Source organism: Zootoca vivipara, chromosome 7 (assembly GCF_965207765.1).
Source record: "Zootoca vivipara chromosome 7, rZooViv2.hap1.1, whole genome shotgun sequence".
Classification (NCBI taxonomy): domain Eukaryota; kingdom Metazoa; phylum Chordata; class Lepidosauria; order Squamata; family Lacertidae; genus Zootoca; species Zootoca vivipara.
Window position 1 is genome coordinate 33,223,688 of NC_142590.1, and position 20,162 is coordinate 33,243,849.

The window sequence follows — 20,162 nt, forward strand, 5'->3', positions numbered from 1 at the left end:
CCAGCAAGAGCTTGCATCTTCCTTAGGAGAGAGGCAGTCCAGAACAAGGAGGGAAAGGCTCAGAGTTCAGGTAGGTGGAAATGCCAATTGAGTGCTCTATACTATAGGAATTCTTCCTTCCCGTGTCCCCCACCCTCATGCACCAGACTGGTGCTAGCATGGCTGGGAGCCAGGCACCTGCTGATTCCTCAAATTTTTTTGCAGGGAGGGAGCCTTTCCCCAACATATACTGTACTTTGTTCTGGCCAAATCCCTGGAGAGACGTGGCAACCCTCAGGTACTGGGGCAGAGGGAAGGAAGGGGTCCTTGTGAAACACGTTTGGGGAGTCTGTGGCTTCCAGCAAGTGCTTTTCAAAAGCATTGCTCCCTCCAACAGGGGAGGCTGAGCATAGCCATCATTGCTAGTTGCCTTTGATAGGCCTCTCCTCCATGCAATTGTCTAGCCCTCTTTGAAAGCCATCCCATCCAAGATACTCTTGTGGTGCATCTGATTCTTCTATGCTTCCTTGCTCCTGCAGGGAGATGACTATTGTGAGATCCTTTGGTTAACATCTATCTATCCGGAAAATATTAAAGAATCAGAGGACTGGTGAGCTTCCCTTGAAGCACAATTGATCAAAGGCAGGCAGATGTGTTAGCACATGGGTAGGCAAACTAAGGCCTTCTAAATCCGGCCCGCGGATGGTACAGGAATCAGCGTTTTTACATGAGTAGAATATGTCCTTTTATTTAAAATGCATCTCTGGGTTATTTGGGGGGAATAGGAATTCGTTTTTGTTTGTTTTTTCCAAAATATAGTCCAGCCCCCCACAAGGTCTGAGGGACAGTGGACCGGCCTCCTGCTGAAAAAGTTTGCTGACCCCTGTGTTAGCATCTTGATAAAGATGCTCAAAGGACAAAGGATGCTATCATACCCCTCAAGCGTCTCAGAAAAAGCTCCCAAGCTGATGGAGAAGAGAGCAGTTAAGTGGTCAGTGGGGCCCCAGGCTGCCGTTTCTGGATCCCACCATAGCCCTTCCAAGTTGCCAAAGAAATCAATGTCACAACAGTTTTTTCCTCGCACCTCCTCCCCATGATCCCATGTGGGGCTTCCTCAGACATATGCTGTGTCTGAACCAGCAGATCCCACCAAACCAGGTAATTGAGGACCCAGTCAGAAAGGGAGTGTGTGCAGTCATATAAGCAAAATAACTAAACAGGTACTAGAAGTCACCCCAGAACTGGCCCTACTGAACATCTTCCAAGATAACAATGCCCACTCACACTAGAAAGAGCTCATAACTCACTGACAGCATAGGATTCAATATGGCTAACTTAACCCGACAACCCCCCTCACCTACTCACAAACAAATCCCACTGCAGCCAGCCAAAGAAGATCAACCACACTCTAAGCCAGGCATGCCCAACAGGTAGATCATGATCTACCGGTAGATCACTGGACGTCTGTGGTAGATCACTGGTAGATCATGGGCTCCCACCAAATAAGCTGAACAACTGTGGCTCCCCTTAAAAAAGCTCAACATTTTACCTCTTCCCTGAAAAAACTCAACAACTTTGACCCAAACCCCCCAAAAGGGGGTAGATCACTGCCACTTTTTTAACTCTGTGAGTAGATCACAGTCTCTTGGGAGTTGGCCATCCTTGCTCTAAGCCACCCCAACCTCTCTCACCACCAAAGAAACATAACAAGTGAATAGAAAGAGAACTTCCCCAAGTGACGCTGACAGAAAAACCCAAAGCATACACTAAATAAAGGAACTTAAGCTTTGGCACCCCAGTTCCTCTCGCCCACCCCCCACCCCCCAAGATCTTGTTGAAGTTTTTGTGATAAACTGCAGCTTTAAAGTAGACAATTAGTGAGTTAGCCAGAAGCTAAGTTAAACAAGGGAGTTTTTGCCTGGAGACAGGGAAGTATGTTGACAGGCTGCTGATTGGTTTAAACTCCCCCTATAGGGAGACAGAGAAGCATGGTGACAGGCAGCTGATTGGTTTAATGTCCCCCTATAGGCAGCTTGGCACTAGCAGTTCTATGCTGAGGTAAAATGGAGCTGTTTAGAGAAGGAGTTTGTGAGGAGAGTTCTGAGAGTCTGTGTATATAGTAACTTGTACAAAGCAGCTTATAATAAAAGCTACTGTTCATCAAGTTCTGTTTCCTGAGTCCTGGATTACACCACCACACTATTGCGCTGCCTGCTAAATTCTCTGCTACACTTCAATAGGTTCTGGTGCCCAGGCTGTGGTTTCCAGGTTAGTGGTGTGCCAGTCAAGTCGTGGACGCAGGGGTTGTGAAGTCTCCCAGATTCCTAGCAAAGGAGATGGTGAGGACGTGCCTGAGGTGATCAGTTGTAGAGTGTCGTGGTATTGATGCCAAGAGCTGATTGGTGGCAGACCCAAGTCTAGAGGACGACTGGACACAGACAATAGACACAGACATGCAGCATCCAGCTGCATTATCATTTGAGCGTCTGAACAATCATAACTATTTGTTGTGGTCCCAGAGGATTCAAGCTACGCTGCAGAGAGAAGGTCTTTGGAATGCTGTGTCTAAACCTCCTTCAAAGCCTGATGCTGAACATTTGGAGCGGGATGAGAGGGCAAGAGCTACTATTGTGTTGGCCATAGATGATATGCAGCTACCCCATGTGCGTGAGTGCAGTTCTGCAAAAGCTGTGTGGGTTGCTCTCCGGAATCTCCATGTGCGGGAGACGGCAGGTTCAAAGCTGTCTATACGTAAATCTCTATACAAATCGCTGCTTCAGCCGGGAGTGTCAATGCAGGACCATCTCCACGAACTGCAGATGAAGTTTGTGGCTCTTCTGGAGAGGGGTTGTAATTTAGCAGAGGAAGAGAAAGTCTGCATTATTTTAAGTTCACTTCCTGACAGTTGGGACAATCTTGTTCTATCGCTGGAGTCAATGCGAGAACGGGATTTGACACTGGACTACGTCACTGGCAGGTTGCTTGAGGAGTGGCAGAAGCGGGTGTGCAGACAGTCGAAAACTTCTAGTGTTTTGACAGGGAGTCGGTCTGTCAAAAACGCCAGCAGTTCTGAAGTGAAGCTGGTGTCTCAGCGTTCTTCAGAAGCTGTCAGCGAGGAGTCTGCATTTGCTGTGCGTCGCTGCTATAGATGTGGATCTTCAAAACATCTGCGTAAAGCGTGTCCAGAAGTGGCAGGTTCCGAGGATCAGAGAAGTCGTCAGCAGGAGAAACGCGGCAAGTCAAAGCAGACAGTGCAGTACGTCGCCGCAGTGGTCAAGTGTCCAGAAGATGAAAAAAGCATCGAGTGGGTGGTCGATTCTGGCAGTTCAAGGCATCTGGTTACATCAGAGGCTTTGTTTTCCAAGAAGTTGCCTAATCCACGCAAGCAGGTTGTGCTTGCAGATGGGAGAAAGTCTGAAGTGAAGTCTGCTGGATCTGTCTTTGTCCCAAGTCTGCGCACACAGTTGGACAATGTTCTGTGTGTACCTTCATTGCAAAGCAATCTAATGTCTATATCATGTCTAATGCAGTCTGGTTTTTGTGTGCAGTTTAATGACAATTGCTGTGAGATACAGAAAGACGGTAAGACATTGGGAAGGGCTTTGCCAGAGGGTGGTGTGTTTGTGCTAAAAGACAATGACAGAGTTGAGGATTCTGTCCTAGCTAGTGGTGTTTTACAGCAGAATTGTAAAAACAAGGCGTTACACCAGCATTGTTTACATTTATGGCACCGACGCCTAGGTCATTCTAATTGGCGAAGTGTAATTAAAATGCCAAAGCTGAGTGATGGCTGTGAGCTGCAAAGTTGTGACAAGTTTTTAGACTGCAATGTGTGCAAGCAGGTTAAGTGTCACAGAGGTCCGTATCCTAGCAGCCAAAGAGTAAGTGAAAAGCCATTTCAGCTGGTACATGCCGATGTATGCGGTCCTTTCAAGCCTAGCAGGGGTAATTCTTGCTATGCACTGGCAATTATTGACGATGCTACCAGATTTTGCTGGGTTTATATGTTAAAGCACAAGGGGGAAGTTTTTTCTAAGTTTAAAAGCTGGGTTGCCTATGTAGAAAGGCAGTTCTCTTGCAAAGTCCAGAAACTTCAGTCTGATCGCGGAGGGGAGTTTTTGTCTAATGCGTTTCAGTCTTGGTTGGCAAGACGTGGAATTGGACATAGAAAAACTAATCCTCATTCTCCGGAAGAGAACGGGATTGCTGAGAGGAAGAATAGAGCATTGCAAGAAATGATGCAATCTATGCTAGCAGATTCTGGTTTATCTTTTGGTTATTGGGGAGAAGCCATTCTGAATGCGTGTTATATTCAAAATCGCTTATTTCATAGTTCAATAAGAACTACACCCTATTTCAAGTTGTTTGGGAAGAAGCCCAAAGTGGATCATTTGCGTGTGTTTGGGGTACAAGCTTGGGTACATGTGCCAAAGGCACAACGCAGAAAAGGGGATGCCAAGGCACAACAACTTATTTTTGTTGGTTATCAAGATCAAGGAAAAGGGTGGCGGTTTGCAGTTGGTAACAACGGGTTAATAGTATCACGTAATGCAAATTTTTGTGAGCACTCTGGTTGGGAGAAAATCCATGCAAACACAGAGGTTTGGTTGCAATGTTCCAAGAGTTTTTCTGGCAATAAAGAGCAGTCAGAAATTGTCAGCTCTGAGGGGGACGATGAAAAGCCTGAAATGTTTCCAAACTCTGAAGCCAGACAGTTTTCGTCTACTTCAAAAGGTGTTTTTTCTGAAAGGGAGCAAGTGTCTGAGGGGGATGACAGTGCAGAGAAAAGTGATTTAACTCCCAGAAGGTCAGAGAGGAGAAACAAAGGAGTTCCATCAGACCGTTATTCACCAGGTGTATCTCATGTTTGCCATGTAGCTGTAGAGCCACAAAGCTATAATGAGGTGTTTAAGTTACCAGAAGAACAGGTTTTGTGCTGGAAAGAAGCAATGCAAGAAGAAATGAATTCTCTGCAAGAGCACAAGGTGTTTACTTCTATGCCTCTACCCAAGGGTGCCAAGGTGGTAGGCAGTAGATGGGTCTATAAACTGAAGCCCTTAGCTACTGGAGGTTTCAAGTATAAGGCACGGTTAGTAGCACAGGGTTTTTCCCAAAGACCTGGAGTGGATTTTGATGAGGTGTTTGCTCCTACAGCGAGAAGCGAAAGCATGAGGCTGTTGCTTGCTATCGCTGCAAAGCATAAATTGGTGGCCAGTCATTTCGACATTCAAACAGCTTATTTAAATGCTGGTCTCACAGAGGAGCTGTATTTAGCTGAGCCACAAGGTTTTGAGACTAGGCCTGGGAATGTTTACAAGCTGCACAAAGCTTTATACGGTTTAAAACAGTCTGCACGTAACTGGAACCGTTGTCTGGATGACACACTGGTTAAGCTTGGTTTTAAACATTGTGTGGCTGACAATTGTTTATATATAAGAGGGTCTGGAAATAATATAGAGTTCTGTTTAATTTTTGTGGATGACCTCTTATATGTGGCCAAGAGTAACAAACTGGTCAATGAGTTCTATACTCAGTTAGCAAAGAGGTTCAAGGTTAAAAACCTCGGCACAGTAAAAAATTATTTAGGAGTGGAAATGTACCAGGCGGTTGATGGAAGCTATTTGCTCTGTCAAAGTAACAAAATCAAGCAGTTGTTGGTAAAATTTGGCATGCAGGATTGCAAAGGAGCCAAAACGCCAATGGAAACAGGTTTTGTTAAAGACTTAAATACAGAGCAAAGCCAAGAGTTCGAAAGTCCTGAACTATATCAATCTGCTATAGGTAGTCTGATGTACCTAGCACAATGGTCAAGACCTGACATCAGTTATGCTGTAGGCATCCTGAGCAGGCAGGTAGCAAAGCCAACAATTAATGCTTGGAAAGCGGTCAAAAGAGTTTTGCGTTATCTGAAACACACTGTTGACAGCACTCTAAGGATGAGTTCAACAGGGGAAGAGGTTTTACAGTGTTATACAGATAGCGACTGGGGAAATCTACCTGACAGGAAATCTGTAACTGGTATTGTCATCATGTTTGGGAAGTCGCTTGTTGGCTGGAAATCCAGAAAGCAAAGTTTGGTCAGTATGTCTTCAACAGAAGCCGAATACGCTGCGTTAAGTGAGTTGTGTAATGAGATTGTGTTTTATAAACAGTTTTTGCTGGATTTGGGTTTTGAAAATGTTTGTCCTGTTAAAGTGTTTGTAGACAATCAAGCATGCATAACTCTGAGTGGGACAGAACAGTTCAAAAGCAAAAGTAAACATATTCATTTGAAATACCAAAACGTCAGGTTCAATGTACAAAATAATACCATTGTGTGTGAATATGTGCAAAGTTCTGAAAATGTTGCTGACATCATGACAAAGCCGTTATCATTTGTAAATTGGAATATGCTTTGTCAGAGCATGGGTTTGGAGATCAAAGTTGGAGATAATACTTTGTCTATGCTCAAAGACTAATTGCACTTTTGTAAGCTGTGAGGGGGTGTTGAAGTTTTTGTGATAAACTGCAGCTTTAAAGTAGACAATTAGTGAGTTAGCCAGAAGCTAAGTTAAACAAGGGAGTTTTTGCCTGGAGACAGGGAAGTATGTTGACAGGCTGCTGATTGGTTTAAACTCCCCCTATAGGGAGACAGAGAAGCATGGTGACAGGCAGCTGATTGGTTTAATGTCCCCCTATAGGCAGCTTGGCACTAGCAGTTCTATGCTGAGGTAAAATGGAGCTGTTTAGAGAAGGAGTTTGTGAGGAGAGTTCTGAGAGTCTGTGTATATAGTAACTTGTACAAAGCAGCTTATAATAAAAGCTACTGTTCATCAAGTTCTGTTTCCTGAGTCCTGGATTACACCACCACACTATTGCGCTGCCTGCTAAATTCTCTGCTACACTTCAATAGATCTATGGGTGAAGGGCAGTATACAAAGTTAATATATAAAGTAATAATAATAGTTTTTAAAAAACAAATCAGCAAACCTTGGAGTTCCCATAGCACGCTGATACCTCCCTCTTTCTTTCTTAGTGGTTCAGGTGTTGTTGTTTTTTTACAATATTCTCTGCATTCTCCAGCTGAGTTTACTATTAGATTTAGAGGATTATAATTACAGCAAAAGAACATACAGTACATACAAATGAGATGAATTTGCAGGTGTTAGAATACAACATACTAAAGTTGTATACAAGATTAAGCTTTGGTTTGGCCAGATGAAAATTTCATACTCCCAAAGGAAAAGAGACATTATGGCATAATTTTTCAATCCAACTTGCATTTCATTAATTGTCCTGTAGAGGTCTCCATGACTTACTAAGTAATTGGTATAGTATTTCTTACAATTTTATTTGGTCTGCTTCTAGATTGTTGCTGTTTTGTGGGTGAGATTCAACTGCATGCTAGTGAAAAGTTTTTGTGAACTCAGCAGGGAAAAGGCAATATCTGGTGTTGCATAATTGGTACCTTCATTGCACAACAGTATTATGCTGGATAAAATGAATGAACAGACACTTTCTATTCATTCTTGCTGTCAGTATAACTTGTAAAAATATGTACAAGGGAGAAGCACACATTAATATGAGTACTGTCTGAAATACTACAAACTCATAACTTGTTAGCTATGTAGGGGAGATGGCTTATCTGATTAATGAATAGCACTGGAGCTTAATTATTTCCTCTGGAATCCTTTTTGCCCCTTTAAATAGACCCAGAAGTGAATATGCAGTAGCTTAGTCACTAAAGAGCTTTTCTGAAAATTAACTAATATAGCAATGAGAAGTTACTTAAAAATTCCTAAGGCTAATTGAGCACTGACTAATGATTGATAGTCTTTGATAGTAAGTTATTAGAATGATATTGAAGGCTTTTTTTTTTGTACCGTTTGGGTGCTCTCTTGTCCAGTCATGAAGTATGAAGAGTGCTTAGTTGTCTTGGGTTAGGGCTGACAGTGTCAAGTTTTTTTTTTCAAACAGGAGAGGCAAAGCAAATATGGGGTTAGTTAAAGAGGAATATGCCTCCCTTCTGTCATCTTTTGTTTTGTTTTCTTGCCATAGCCGGAAGACGTTAGGCATTAGATATTCTACATCAGGCTTCCTCAACCTCGGCCCTCCAGATGTTTTGAGACTACAATTCCCATCATCCCTGACCGCTGGTCCTGCTACCTAGGGATCATGGGAGTTGTAGGCCAAAAACATCTGGAGGGCCGAAGTTGAGGAAGCCTGTGCTACATCCTTTGAATAGCAGCAGTTCCTGTATTTGGGGGCAAATAATACCATACAATTCTCAAGACCCCCTGAGAGTCAACTAAAATAACACCATCTCTTTTCATCTGGATAACCAACCCACTGACATGTGGATATTTTATGTAAATATTTCTCTTCTTTCTGATGCTTACAAGTTTTACATCAGAGTTCTTCTTAATGTTGTATTTCCCATTAACATATTTCAGTTTAATTAAAAGTGTCAGTTGTGCTACTCTTTCATCCCGGAGGCAACACTGTTATCAATAAGCTACATACTGTACAATTGTCTACATACAAGTTGAAAGCAGAAAATACTGTGTAAGGATATTTTTCTTCTAATAAAATCTGTTAAATAAATATTTATTTAAATTTATTTAAATAAATTAAATTTTATTTATTTATTCATTTATAAATTAGCACAAGGCCACAAATTTTCTTCTTGAAAACATTCAAAATCTATGTGAATATGCAGGAAGCAATGATGTTTTTGGCCATGTTGCATAAAGCACAACCGGTTTCTCTAAAATTCGTTTCTATATTCACTTTCCATTTGTCCTCCAAATAAGAAGTCATTTATTATTATTATTATTATTATTATTATTATTATTATTATTATTATTATTTTATTTAAACCATTCTTTGCAATGAGGGCATAATGTTATTTTCCATTGTTGAGCCAATAATATCTGTGCAGCTGTTAACAAATAGGAAATAATTTCCCTAAGCTCTTTCCTTATACTGGGTGACATGGTTCAACAAAATGTAAATGGTTCAACTGTATGTAAATGAATTTCATATTTCAAAATTTAGTTGTTATTTTAATAATCCTCTTCAAGTATTTTTGTCTGTACGATAATAGGTTCCATTTTCTTTTTTTACTCTAACCAGATTTTTTTTAATATGTTCTGTTTATTGCATGGAGTCTTGCTATTTCCTTGAAACAATTTTCTCTCACATTTGCATTCAGTGAAAATTTATGATCCTTTCTTCATATTTTCTCCCATACCCCCATAGCTATGCTATTTCCCATATCATGATCCCACTTTATCACATATTCCTTTACTCATTCCTGTTCATCATATTGTAACAACAGAGCTTAGATAATGGGTGTTTATCTTTCTTTTTTATTATATTTATAAATTACGTTATCTCCCTCAGTACCTTATTCTCTCTTATAAATTTTTGTTCTGTATTTTGTACTTGTAGACATTCATACCAGTGCAGCTAGTCATTCTTTGTTGGCTTTTTGACTGCTGGAAATTGAATCAATATTCCATCTTTAATCAGTTCTCTGTAACTATATAAATCATATTTTTTTCCAAATGCTAAAACCATGGTCCTGCTTGATTTCATCTAATGCCAGCCGGAAAGGGCAGATAGTTGGGCTTATTAATCATTTATATCAATTCCATGTTTTAAACCAAATGAATACCAGAAAATTACTTTTAGCTGCTATTACTCAATTTGTTATAGGCCTCCACAGAGCTTTAAGTTATTTAATTGTGTACTATAACAATGAGAAGCAAATATTTATTTATGGATTAGAGTTTTGTTGGTTGTTTGATTATTGTTGATTATTGTTAAGAGTTGTCAAAAGTGGGGTGGTCTGCAAATTTGCTGTTTCAGTTAGGAGGAAGATGTGGACAGAAAATATACTGTATTAGACACAAATATTCCACTTATGGTCATGTAATTTACACAGTTTTATGGAATTTATGCAAGCATGTAGAGTTTGCATTTGGAACGCTGAATAACAAGTTGGAATGTGCTTGCTTGGAAACCTCTTTCCCCCTTCATTATACAGTATTGCATACAGTACTGTATTCTGCATACAGAAGAGGAGGTCTGGAGATAGCAAAATGAGAGACACTAATAAGCTTCTCCATATTTGCAAGACATAGTTAGTGTAACCATTGCTTCACTTTTATTTAGTAACCAACACAAGTACGGGCACTAGCTGCTATAGTGGAAAAGGACATTACAATATCTTGTAATGTTCTTATAAAGTTAAGCATATTCCTGCCAAAATCTACTCCAAGTTGCTTATTTAGAGTGTTTAAATTTAAAAACAAAACACCAAAGGCCTTTCAGTCCCCTCTGACAATAATTGCTTAGAAATTGTGTCTAAATTAGAGAAGAGTTTTGTTTGTTTACCAAGAGAAACCCCAAAACCACAGCAATTTTGGCTCCTTGAACTCTACCAAGCAGTCCACTCAACTGATTGTACATGAATGCAATAATGAAGATGTTTGCCTCAGGGCACTTGAAGGCTTGGCAGTACTGGAAGATGACAAAATAAGAGTGAAAAAGATGTGGCCAAGGACTCAAATCTTTCATATAGTGCTGCATGTAAGCAGCAATCGTTTTTGAAAATACATAGCGTATATCACGTGCAATTATTTGAATTATGCAGAACCAATCTAAATAAGGAATGTTCAGCAATTCTTAGCAGTCCATATCCAGGTTGGAAGATATGATGTCTAAGCAGGCAGTGGAATTCTTCAGTCATTCCTTCATATTTGTTCAGCGTACCAGTTCTATACCCGGAGGGAGTCTTAAAACTTCTGAGGGAGTCTTTATTTTGGGGTTCAAGCCCCACATTGGCCAAAAGATTTATGCATTGCAGGGGGTTTGACTAAATGATTCTCATGGTCCCTCTATGATTTGTATAAAACAATTTTAATAAAAAATTAAACAGAGGTTCTCAACCAGGTCCATAAATAAAATAGAAGCAAAACCACCACCATCCTGGGCAATCCTTTCCCCCTCCAACCATCCACTTCATCTGCCTGGAATTCCTTCCCAGAAGACCTCTATGGTTGAACCACCTCTTTCTTCAAACCTCAACTCACCTTTCCTTCAGCTTTGGCAACTAGTCCTCTTCCTGAGCTACAACAAAAATCTATTTACATGTAACTTCACTGGCTTGCATTCATCCCTTGCTAGCCTTGTCATTCTCAGGCTGCTTTGGCTGTCTCTTAGTGCAAAGACCCATGTCATCGGTTCGCGCCTGAGCTTCCACAGCTGCTGCTTGCCATGAACCACCATTGGCAAGATTGGCAGCATCAGCGGCAGATATGTTCTGCGCTTATGATCATATTTGATTTTGAAATCTTTAGGGTAATATTTTAATTTCCTGTTAATTATATTGCTTTGAATGCATACTTTATACTTGCCTATCTTCAGCAATGTTTTATTCTGAATTGTTTTATTTGATGCTTTAATGTAGATTGTAAAAATATAAAGTGGTACAGAAATGAAATGAATAATAACAATAACAATTTGTGATACCTTTGCTCAGAAAAGCTCAACTGGGGCTATTATGAAACAGCCCTTTAAATTTTAGTTGATGTTTAGAAAATATCTATAGTTTCCATGCAGCGTTGGACACCTCCTTGTAGGCTTCCAAATACATTGTTCTTTGCTTTTCCCCCTTTCACTCTGAAGAGCAGAGTGACAGTGGACTTGGGATAAAAAGGCAGCTGGCCTCTGACTCCCAAAGCTACAACCTTGCTTAATATTTGAAGAAATGAAACCATGGCACTAATGGACTTTTCTTGTTCTCATTTCATGGTTAAAACATCTCTGGCTTAGAGGCATCTAACGGGAGAGCCATTAGTTCTGGTCAGAGAGTTATGTGGCTTCTCTCACCACCACCCCCAACATAATACCTCTTCCTGTCACTAACAGACTAAATGATTAGTTATGGTCACGGATTGTTAATCTTTCATGGAGAATAATTTTTAAAATTAAAGCAAATTGTTTTGCAAACTCAAATAGTTTAATGGATACCACTGTCACCTTTGTAATTTCACTGGTATGAAATGCCTGGTATCCTATCTTATTTTTTAAGACTCTATTGTTACCTTGAATTACCCAAAGTTTGCGTTTTGGGAGCTGGTCATGTCACAGAATAGCTTGAGGGAACTAACTACAACCATCGGTCAAAATGAAGATCTAGCCAAGCAGAAACTAATTTTTATTATAAATATTTCAAAATAGTGGGCTGAGGTGTGCTATCTTGGTATGTCTTTAATAGGGAAACCAGCTACTTGGCAATGTAGCAATGACTGGATAATTTAACTTTTCACCTAATGTTTAGTCGTGTCCGACTCTTCGTGACCCCATGGACCAGAGCACGCCAGGCACTCCTGTCTTGCACTGCCTCCCGCAGTTTGGTCAGACTCCTGTTGGTAGCTTCGAGAACACTGTCCAACCATCTCATCCTCTGTTGTCCACTTCTCCTTGTGCCCTCCATCTTTCCCAACATCAGGGTCTTTTCCAGGGAGTCTTCTCATAAGGTGGCCAAAGTATTGGAGCCTCAGCTTCAGGATCTGTCCTTCCAGTGAGCACTCAGGGCTGATTTCCTTCAGAATGGATAGGTTTGATCTTCTAGCAGTCCATGGGACTCTCAAGAGTCTCCTCCAGCACCTAATAGCATCACTTAATAGTTTCTAATAATTGTATACAGATGGAAAATGAGTTCCATAAATGCTGCTACCTCTGATGTTGCTGGGAGCCAATGGATGAACAATTCAGCCATAGAAGGGAAATGTTCTACACATTTTAATGCCAATACAAAACATTTATTCTATAAGAATCTTCATTTTTATGGATGTTTCAGGGCCCATTTGTATATGTCATGACAGCTGCTGGCCAATAGTTCCTTGTTAGATGGATTGCTCCCTAATAGTCCAAAAGCGTCCATGACAGATGACCATCCAACCTGTGCTTAAAAACCTCCAAGGATGGAGACTCCACGTCATTGGAGGTTTTTAAGCAGAAGTTGGATGGCTATCGGTCAGGGTTCCTTTATCTATTATTCCTGCATTGCAGGGGATTGGACTAGATGATCCTTTTGTGCATTATTTGGATCATCCTGTTCTGGTAAGCTTGATACAATGGAAGTGGAGCTAGGCAAGCATTTGTCCATCGGTAATTGACAGGGGAAATTCTGCAGGGATCTTGCCAATTGAACTGGAATGTAATGAAATACAAGAACTGCAAGAACCGTGCATGAAGGTTCTTAAAACATAGCTATGGCTTTAATGCACTGCATAAGATACATTATATAGAGATGTGGGTTTGAACTATTTTTGAACAAGGGTCACCTGTGGTTTCTTTGCAGCACTTAGAAATCTTTGTTCAGTAAAGTGGGTCGCAAGGTTTTCCCTCAATGTACCACTGAAGATTCTTCCTTCTCTGCCTTCTCTTTCCAGATGGTTTTGTAATCTTTCTGTATGGTTTTGTTATCTTTCAAGATGTCCAGCAGAGAGCCTTCACTTTGGTAAAAGAAAATTTTTGCTTCTGCGAACAAATGACTGTGCTGAGATAGAATAAAACCATCAATACAGTTTTAACCTTTGCCCTTAGCCAGCAGTTTTAGGTAAGCAAAACGGTCTTGTTCTGCTGTACCTCCAAATGTCTGGTAGCTGTCAAATACTCCATTTTGTAACAATGGGAGTCTTGTTAATGGAGTTATTGACAGACTTCAACAATTTTTTCCTGCATTATGACTCATCCGAGTGCTTTTTTCCCTTTCTTTTAATCCACACAGATAATATAAGTATTAAGTAGAAATGGCTAAAACCCATTAAAACTGGATTAAACAGAAGGAACTAAGACTACTCTACAGGTAGAAATAAAAACCAAGTCAGCCACTGGTCCTGATAGCTTGCCAGAATAGGAGAATCATCCTTATGGCTCTCCTAAGATATCATATACTTACCTGGGAGTAAGTTCCATGGAACTCATTGGGATTGCATAGGATTGTGGTCTTAATTGAGAGCACTATAGAGACACACTATGGTTTTGGATAAATGGAAGGTTTTGTAACCATGACATAGAGTTTAATTTTATTGAGGTTTGCTAAAGCCTGTTTCGAATGTTGAGGTAACACAGTTATTCAGGCTTTGGTGTGAAAGTCTTATCATAAGGATTCTGCCATCAATGTCTTTAACAAATATAATTAGTGTGACTTCCTGTTCTGAGAAGCTTACAAGCAAGAGATTTCCTAACAATTTACTGTATTTTGTAAAATTTATATGCCGCTTGATTGTAAAAAGAACCTCAAAGTGGTTTACAAAGAGAATGAAACAATAAAATAAACAACCTGTAAAAATAGTTAAAAGCAGGTATTTAAACCATCCAAAAGATAATTAAATTCAGTGATATGCAAAAGCAATGTATCAAGTTTGTGGGCTAGAGTGAGAAGAGTTTGATTCCAGGACTGATTTCTGAGATAGAGTTTGAAGGGGGATTGATTGTACAGTAGTAGCATGAGTTTTATTTGAAAGCGTTTCCCGGTATAGATGATACTGCACAGGAAGACAAGCAAAGTTGATTGAGGAAATTGTGGGCATGGACAGTGGGAGTTCCAAGCACAGACTGCGTTTCTAGGGATGGTATTCCAGTACAAGTTGTCCTTCCCATATGACCCAGGCTCTGATAAGTACCTCAAACCATCCAAGCTGTTCTCTCCAACCTTCCAGAGCCTTTAGCAAATGTGCACCTTCAGTCTAAAAGAGAAAAGGCACCTCCATGACCCATCCTGTGAGGTGTATTCGCATAGATCACGGATCCCAAAGCAAAATGTCGAAGAAGATTGTGTCTGTTCTCCCATACACACAAGTCTGCTGGTATGTAAGCAATGCACAATCGAGATCCAGGTTCTGCTTAAAATGAGGTTCAACGACATCATTTTAACAGGTTGGCTATTTGCTCTCTGTATAGCTTCCCCCTCAGGAAACTCCAAGAAAATCAGGAAACCTCCTGCATGCAGCTATCAATGCCTAGCACTATTCATTCCCGCACAGCATGAAAACTGTGGATTAATTGGAGAGGGGATGTTGTGGATTCTGGAGATTTCTTTCTTTCTGCTGCACAGCTGGTGTCCGGCGAAGTTGCAGCATGAAAGCAGCCCTGTCAGTATCAATCCTTGTTACTTGGTGCTGTTACATTCCAGTCAATGAATTGGCCTCATCTGGTAACTTAACGTGGTTGCAATGCTGAATAGGGGTTCTCAGAATGGCTAAAAGACAAGTAACAGTCCATAAGATTATAACTTCTAAAACTGCTACCTCATTCATTTCCTATAGTTAAAGTTATCTTCACATGCTTGCAGCAGTGATCTGTGTGTTCTTATGCATCATATTCCCTCCATTTAAATAATAATAATTAGCAAAGAGTTGCTATCTTGAGAGTGAAAATATAAAGCTTTTGTTCAGGCCTGGGTAGGATCTACTACAGCTCTTTATTTAAACATGTCCTGCCTGTCTTTGCCTGTGTGCCTCCAATTTTGTTTTGTAAAATATATTTTAGCTATTTAATTGAGGACCGATCCCAAATAATAATGCCTTTAAAACCAGTATATATTTTTAAACCACATAGATCAAGTACAGTACGCATAAATTACTAGTATTACACTCATGTTATTTCCCTAAAACCAAACTCCATAAACCTGGCATTTTGCTGTATATTTGAAGCCTTTTGGAACTGTATGTTTTTCCTTTAAGCATTAGTTTATTTCATGGTCTTATTCATTCTACATGACTGTAACCCAAAATATATTTTGTGATCATAAGCCCTATTAATGTAGGACAGCAACTAAGAATTTTGTTGCATTTCCTCGGATGCTTCCAGGCAGGGGTGTAATATTGCAGAATAGGTAATTCAGATATCACAACCATGTTGACAACAGTTTTTTTTTAATAACTTCTTGGATTTTCCCCCCCCCCAAAAAAGAGTAAATCAGGATTAAATGGGAGTAAAATAACAACAGGCTGTTGTTTTGATATCATCATCTCAGTTTCCTCATGGACTTCAGATGAGAACAGGGCTTAAGGGGAATACCAGTTTCTAACTTTCAGCCTGATCCATAGGTCTCTATTCCAGCAAAGTAATTCTTAATTCTAAATGAGGTTTGTAAATAGCCCAGTAAAATTGGCATGCAAAGAAGAGTTGACCCTTTTTTGCTTCTTTTTATCTGTGTACTATAAATGACTAATGTAAGGATAAGTGTGGGCAAGTAGTCGAAACAAAATTTTAAAAAATCCTTCCAGTAGCACCTTAGAGACCAACTAAGTTTGTCATTGGAATGAGCTTTCGTGTGCATGCACACTTCTTCAGATACCGAAGTAGGCAAGTACCGGTAGGTTAGTAAATTTTGGGAACATGTTTGAAATACCTTTCAATAGAAAAACTTTAGATGTTAAGTTTTTTAAAACTAATGAACCAAGATCTCACACGCAGTTGCCAATTTAATAATACCGGCAGTAATTTGTCATTGGGGGGGGGGGAGAGACAGTCTGACCGAAGGCTACTCATGAGTCACAAAGCTTTCTGAACTCCACCCAATATGGCACAGTTATCCCTGCTTATTTGATTGGGGTCATGCAGACACTTAATATGTTTCATCCTTTGTGAGTTCAGAATCTGACAACTGTTCTGTGCTTCACTATCACATGAAGCAAGATGTGACTAGACTTATACGTCTTAAGAACAATGAGGTGTGTTTTGGCCCCTTCCATGGCTCACAGCTAATAATTTTTGTTTTTCAAATTAAGCAGTGTTTTACACAATCCCACCAACCTACCCTTGCACACACGCAACATAAGGAGGAGCAGAGGATTTTGTTATGAGACCTGTTGGGAGACTAATATTTTTGGTGGGCTTGACTTTGCCAAGACATTAAAATTTATGATTTGGCTCTGCTGTTTAAAGCATTTTGGACTGAAGGCATTCAAGGCAATTATTAAACAGTCATTTCCTTCTGTGTGTAACGAAACCCCTCCCAATGAGCAAAACAATGGTTTCTGGCTTCATCCACTAGATTGTCTCCAATATTTGCCAAAATGTAACTTAATTTGTTGCTCTTTCCAACTGCTGATTACAAGCATGGAACCTGATCTTCTGCTCAGTATAAATATAGCCGATTTTGTGGGTGCTCCAGGGACCTGGCAAGAGAGAGTTGAAGTCTGTTGAATAAGAAATCCTAGTTTCACGAACTTCTCGTCAGCGGCGAGAGAAATTTCAACAAGATGACTAAGTTCTGTCCCTACCCTGTCATGCAGCCATGACAGCCCCACTTCTGCAAAAGAGACCATGGCTTAGCAAGGAAAAGCACTGCCACCTTTGCTTCCATCAGCCTGAGCCAATGTGCAGCCTACACAAATAGATTCTGTACAATTGCAACGGTACCGTCACCTAGGAAGAGACAGGGAGAGAAGAGAGAAACACTATGTACTGTATGTGTAGGGAAAGGACTGCATCCCTTTGTTGTTGTTGTTGTTGTTTAGTCGTTTAGTCGTGTCCGGCTCTTCGTGACCCCATGGACCAGAGCACAACAGGCACTCCTGTCTTCCACTGCCTCCTGCAGTTTGGTCAAACTCATGTTGGTAGCTTCGAGAACACTGTCCAATCATCTCGTCCTCTGTCGTCCCCTTCTCCTAGTGCCCTCAATCTTTCCCAACATCAGGGTCTTTTCCAGGGAGTCTTCTCTTCTCATGAGGTGGCCAAAGTATTGGAGCCTCAGCTTCACAATCTGTCCTTCCAGTGAGCACTCAGGGCTGATTACCTTCAGAATGGATAGGTTTGAACTTCTATCTAGCAGTCCATGAGACTCTCAAGAGTCTCCTCCAGCACCATAATTCAAACATTTTTACATTTATATATATATAGATGCATCTTTGGGTTATTTGTGGGGCATAGGAATTCGTTCATTTCCCCCCCCCCAATATAGACTGGTCCCCCACAGGGTCTGAGGGACAGTGGACCTGCCCCCTTGCTGAAAAAGTTTGCTGACCCCGGTACACCCCCATCGTTCTGCCTGGACACTGTGGTCCAGCTCTGAGGGCCTTCTGGCAGTTCCCTCACTGCGAGAAGTGAAGTTACAGGGAACCAGGCAGAGGGCCTTCTCGGTAGTGGTGCCCGCCCTGTGGAACACCCTCCCACCAAATGTCAAAGGAGAAAACAAGTACCAGACTTTAGAAGACATCTGAAGGCAGCCCTGTTTAGGGAAGCTGTTAATATCTGAAGGACTATTGTATTTTAATATTTTGTTGGAAGCCGCCCAAAGTGGCTGGGGAAACCCAGCCAGATGGGCGAGGTATAAATAATAAAATTATTATTATTATTATTATCATTATTATTATCATCATCATCATCATCCATCCTTCCTATATGACTGGCCTGCTTTACAGAGCAAACCTAAGCCCATGCACTTAGAAGCAAGTCCCTTCATTTTTTTATCAGACTTGTGAAGGAATTAGTCTAACTCATGTCCTATATACCGTACTGGGGCAACTGGAGGCACATTAAGCCCCCCCCCAAAAAAAACCTTGTTGTTACTTTGGGAAAAGAAGTGTATATATATATATATATATATATATATATATATATATATATATATATATACATATAGCAGGTTGCTGCTGCCCTATAATGCTTTCTTCCTTTTAGCATCGGTTTCTGTCAGTTCAGTCTGCATTACATTTCCATTCGGTCAGGCTCAGCTGAAGCAGTGGCACAAAATAATCCAGCATGTCTCTGCATTTGGAGCTTGGGTGAGAGATAACTGTCTGTGGCTTAATTGAGGCAAGAAGGAGATAACGGTTGGTGTGTTGGAGGAATCTGCTAAGAGAGGTAAAGAGCAAAATTCATATTGGCAGCTGTGATGGAGCGAAATGCACAAAGGCTTGGAATGGAGTCTTAATATTCTTAGCAGCAGGGGGTGTTCACATCATTATCCATCGAGACCACCTCTTTTTCTTCACATGGCATTTATTATTTCTGTCAGCAGAGAAATGCATTTAAACTGCCTGCACCTTCCCAAACAACTGCATCCCCACACTGTGAAATCCTGTAACACTTGCTAATGTGAGTTCTCTTAAAGCTATATTATTATGAAAAAAAATTCAATTCAAAAGAGGCAGTGGAGTTTGAAAGCCCATTTCAGCCCCCCCCCTTACTGTATCAGAAAATGGCATATAATTTAAAGGAAGAAAAATGCAATTAATTTTTGCCATGCATGTTTTATTCAGCCTGTGTAATGGAGGGATTTAAGATGCCAATTCTGCTTCCAGTTGTTGTTTTTAACCAAAGCAACTTACAATCAAAGCTTTACCATTTAATTCACTGTTGAGATGCAGTTCCTCCCCCTGTAAAATTAAAATGAAATGATTTGACCTCAATGAAGACAACCCCACAGGGCACCAGGTTGGGAAATGCTGGCCTACCCCTTTCTTATGTTGAAATATTCCTAATGGGCTAATGTGGTGAGCTTCACTATTAGCTATAGCAGGTTTTGTCTGTTTAAAAGAGAATTTTAGTATAGTGATTTCTAGGGGAAAGGAAATTTATCATACTCGTTGGATTTTGGCTTTCACCATAGCTTGTGTTTCAAAAGCAGAGGTGGAACCTAAATATTTTGCTCTGTGTGGAGTTGCTTACCAAGCATTCATGGAAGGTCCTGTCCTTCCTTAGAATTGGTGCCCATCCTTTTTTTGAAGAGGGGGAAAGAGGCACAGAGAGGATGCAGCTACCGTGACTTTCATGTCGCTGGTCCCTTTCATCTCTCTCTTTCTCTCTGCTGTGGAGAAGCAAGACTCTTGATGTAGTCCCAGAGCAGATGGTCAAGAAAAGTGGGCGAAGAGCACACAGTGACTGCATTCCTTCGAGTCTTAGAGCTTTTAATGTGTCAAGTGTGGGGGATATGAATGAGTACCAGCAGTCCTCCTTGAGCTTCACCTTATTTATCTTTGGGGCATCTCAGATCTTTTTTTGTTGTGGTTGTTGTTGTTCATTATCCACTGGGCCACTCTATTCTAGACCTTGCTTTAGAGTCAGGTACTGCCGAAAACCTTCCCAAAGTGGTGTGGAAACAGCAGTCCTACTTGAGCTTCAACGCTGCCAAGCATTGCAAATAATTTCACATTTCCTGACAGTTGAAATAAAGTCCA